This window comes from Equus quagga, chromosome 11 (assembly GCF_021613505.1).
Source record: "Equus quagga isolate Etosha38 chromosome 11, UCLA_HA_Equagga_1.0, whole genome shotgun sequence".
In the NCBI taxonomy this organism is placed as follows: Eukaryota; Metazoa; Chordata; class Mammalia; order Perissodactyla; family Equidae; genus Equus; species Equus quagga.
The window spans coordinates 15,157,019-15,161,902 of record NC_060277.1 but is presented as its reverse complement, the minus strand read 5'-3'; positions in this window follow the sequence as shown (position 1 = coordinate 15,161,902).

Below are 4,884 nucleotides of genomic sequence, written 5' to 3'. Positions count from 1 at the left end.
AGAGAAACCATTGAAAAGAATCAAACAGAAATTCTAGAGCTGAAGAACACAATGAGTGAACTAAAAAGTTCCACAGGAAGCTTCAACAGCAGACTCTATCAAGCAGAAGAAAGAGTGAGCTCAAAGGCAAGTCATTTGAAATTAACCAGTCAGAGGAACAAACAAAAGAATTAAAAAGAGTGAAGAAAGTGTGCTGGCCCGGTGGCACAGCAGTTAAGTTTATGCGTTCTACTTCAGCAGCCTAGGGTTCACTGGTTCGGATCCCAGGTGCAGACCTACGTACCACTTGTCAACCCATGCTGTGGTAGGCATCCCACATATAAAGAAGAGGAAGATGGGCCTGGATGTTGGCTCAGAGCCAGACTTCCTCAGCAAAAAAGAAGAGGATTGGTGGCAGGTGTTAGCTCAGGGCTAATCTCCCCCAAAAAATAAACAAAAAAGGAGTGAAGAAAGTCTAGAGGACTTATGTATTGTATACTATCAAATAAAACAAAGATGCATTATGGGAGTCCCAGATGAAGCAGAAAAAGAGAAAGAAATAGAAAGCTTATTTAAAAAAATATTGACAGAAAACTTCTTAAATCTGCAAAGAGAAATGAACATGACGCCCAGATCCATGACACCCAAAGAACTTCAAATAGATTAAACATAAAGAGATCTTCACTAAGGCATATTGTAATTAAGTTCTTAAAAGGTAAAGACAAACAGAGATTCTTGAAAACAGGAAGAGAAAAGCAACTCATCACATATAAGGGAACCCCATAAGACAGTCAGTGGATTTTTCATCAGAAACCTTGCAGGCCAGGAAAGGCTCACCATTTCTAGTCACTATAGTACTGGAAGTCTTAGCCAGAGAAATTAAACAAGAAAATGAAATAAAAGACATCTAAATTGGAAACAAAAAAGTAAAATTTCAGATGACCTGATTTTATATACAGAAAACCCTAAAAACTTCACCAAAAAACTAATAAATCAATTCAGTAAAGTTGCAGGATACAAAATCAGTGACAAAATCAGTTGTGTTTCTATACGCTAACAACAAACTATCCAAAAAATAAATTAAGAAAACAATCCTACTTACAATAGCATTAAAAAAGAATACTTAGGAATAAATTTAAGAGGCGAAAAGTGTGTACACTGAAAACTATAAAACATTGGTGAAAAAAATCAAAGACACAAATAAATGGAAACATATCCCATGTTCATGAATTGGAAGAATTAATATTGTTAAAATGTCCATACTACCTAAAGTGATCTACATATTTGATGCAACCATCATCAAAATTCCAATAATATTTTTCACAGCAATAGAAAAAACAATCCTAAATTTCATATGGAACCACAAAAGTCCCTGAACAGCCAAAGCAATCTTGAGCAAGAAGAACAAAGCTGGAGGCATCACATTATCTGATTTCAAAATATATTATAATGCTATATTAATTAAGAGTATGATTCTGGTGTAAAAACAGACATATAAACCAATGGAACAGAAATTAGACCCCAGAAATAAATCATGCATAATGGTCGAACGATCTTCAACAAAGGTGCCAAGAACACACATTAGGGAAAGGACAGCTTCTTCGATAAGTGGTGTTGGGAAAACTAGATACCCGTATGCAGAAGAATAAAATTGGACCCTTTTCAACCCAAATACAAAAATCAATTCAAAATGGATTAAAGACTTAAATGTAAGACATAAAACTATAAAACTGTTATAAGAAACATAGGAGGAAAGCTTCCTTACATTGATCTAGGCGATAATCTTTTAGATTCAACACCAAAAGCACACACAACAGAAGCAAAAATAGACAAATGAGGTTGCATTAAACTAAAAAGCTGCTGCAAGCAAAGGAAAATATCAACAGCATGCAGAGACAACCTATGGGATAGGAGAAAATATTTGCAAATCACGTGTCTGATAAGGGATTAATATCCAAAATATGCAAGGAACTCATACAACTCAATAGCAAGAAAATAAATAATCTCATTTAAAATGGACAAAGGACCTGAACAGACATTTTTCGAAAGAAGACATACTAATGGCCAACAAGTATATGAAAAGCTGCTCAACATCTACTAATTTCCATGGAAACCAAAATCAAAACCGCAAAGAGATATCACCTCACACTTGTTCGAATGACTATTATTAAAAAGATGAAAGATAACAAGAGTTGGTAAAGATGAAGAGAATTTGCAACCCTTATACACTGTTGGTTGGAATGTAAATTGGTAGAGCCATTGCAGAAAACATTATGGAGCTTCCTCAAAAAATTAAAAACAGAAATACCATATGATCCAGCAAGCTCACTTCTGGGTATATATCCAAAGGAAATCAAATCAGTATCTTGAAGAGAAATCCACACTCCCATGTTCATTGCTGCAGCATTATTCACAAGAGGCAAGATATGAAAATAACCTAAGTTATTTATATCACATGTATATATACACACACACACTGGAATATTATTCAGCCTTAAAAAGAAGGAAAACCTATCATTTGCAACAACATGGATAAACCCGGAGGACATCATGCGAGGTGAAATAAGCCAGGTAAGAAAGCCAAGTACTGCATGATCTCACTTATATGTAGAATCAAAAAACGTCAAACTCGTAGAAGCAGAAAGTAGAATGGTAGTTGCCAGGGGCAGGGGTGGGAGAAATGGGAGAATGTTGATCAAAGTGTACAAAGTTACGGTTATGCAGGATGAAAAAATTATGGAGAACTAATGTACAGTATGGTAATATACCTAATAATATTGCATTGTATACTTGAAATTTACTAAGGGAGTAAATCGCAAATGTTTTCACCACAAAAGAAAAATAGTAACTATGTGAGGTGATAGATGTATTAATTTGCTTGATTAAGGTACTGTTTTCACAAGAAATACATATAACAAAACATCAAGTTGTACATCTTAAATATACACACTTTTTATTTGTCAACTACACCTCAATAAACCTGGAGAAAAAAAAAGTAAGCTTGTGTTCTAAACCATAGTTTTGAGAGTATTGTTTGCTGCTATCACATACCTGTTATGATATAAACCTTGATAAAAATTACAAGATAAAATAGAAAAAATTAAAATCCTATTTTTTCTCTTTTTTTTTAACAGAATGACTTTTTTTTTTTTTTGAGAATGATTAGCCCTGAGCTAACATCCACCACCAATTCTCCTCTTTTTCCTGAGGAAGATTGGTCCTGAGCTAACATCTGTGCCCATCTTCCTCCATTTTATATGTGGGACACCTGCCACAGCATAGCTTGATAAGCGATGTGTAGGTTCACACCTGGGATCTGAATCAATGAACCCGTGGCCTCCAAAGTAGAGTGCATGAACTTAACCACTGCACCACTGGGCTAGCCACAAAATCCTATTTTCATATAAAAATATCTGAGGGATTAATATAGGTTAGATAAGAACTGGGTATCCATAGCTAGTGTGAAGAAGATTCTAGTGGTTTTACCTGACCTGAAATTCAACATGAGTTTGTTATATGGTTCCTAACATAATCTTAGTATTGCTAATAAGAAAGAATTTAAAATATTGAAATACAGTGCCATCATCACAGGCAAAGGCGAAACATCAGGTCTACTATTGCATTTGTTCTAAGTACCTAATCTTAAAAGGAATATTGACAACAAGAGTCTCCCTACAAGAGAGACTAAGAAGACAAGGAGTTTGGAATTCTTTTATAAAGCAGGATGAACTCGTGTATCTTTACGTTAAAGCAAAATAAAAGGAGTAACGAAAATGATTGGCTTTAAATATAAGTCAGTGGAGCATATTTTTCTTCCAAAAAAGCATACCAACAATCCAGGTGAAAGAATGCAGAATTTGGTGGGCGTCAGTGCTCCTAGAATACGACAATAAATTAATAGTGGAGCATTCACAGAGATAGAAGTATACTAACACTGGTTATGCACTTTCTGTAGGTAATCTCAAGAAGCATGACATGAGAAGGACGAATGAGGGAATAAATGCTGAGGATCCTTAGATGATCTCTATGCTCCCTTTCAACTCTACACTTGTAAATATTCAAAGGTAATTTTTTTTTAAGAAAAGAAAGGGTAAGACAAATGTGGAGGCATTGGAAGGTAACAAGCTGTCATGAAAGAGCATGAATTTGGAGTTTTTTAATCCCTGCTCTGTGTCTTATCAGGCAAACACTACTTTTTTAACTCATTAATAAAAAAGGGAAATCATTTAGCTCATAAGTTTATTTTAATTATTAAATTTATTATTACTTTTTAAATGTATTTAGTACACAAATCTTCAAAGTTTATTATAAAAATAAGAATTCATAACAAAGTGTTTCTTATAAAATTTTATATGTGCATATATACATATACATATAAAATACGTGTTTTTCAAGAGATCAGTTTAAGAGAAAAATTCATTTAAGCTCTCTATGGAAAATAAATTCTCCAATTGTAAAAATTATCATTAGCATTTTAAATATTATTTTAAATATATTTAGTATACAAAGATTTACCTGCTCCTATTAAATAAATAATTCACCATAGCCCATTTAAAAGATATTTCCTTTACTATCATATTTATTTTTATAAATGCATATTAAATTACATTTTTCATATGAGGGTTGGAAAAACATAGGCAATACGCTATTGTAGTTTTTAATCTTTCATTGATCTATTGAAACTGAACAAAGTTGCCACAGATTTTTTGTCTAAACTTTTTGCTCAATATTTGAGCAAATGATTTCTTCGCACAGCACAGAGATAGGATGACAATTAACTTTGCTGATCAACAGTCTCTCATGTTTGCCCTTCCATGAAGTCAAAATTCCCATGTCATCTATGCAGTTGTCAAATGATCATTCTCATTGAACACTGAGTTTGAACATCCCTATATTTCAGAAAAA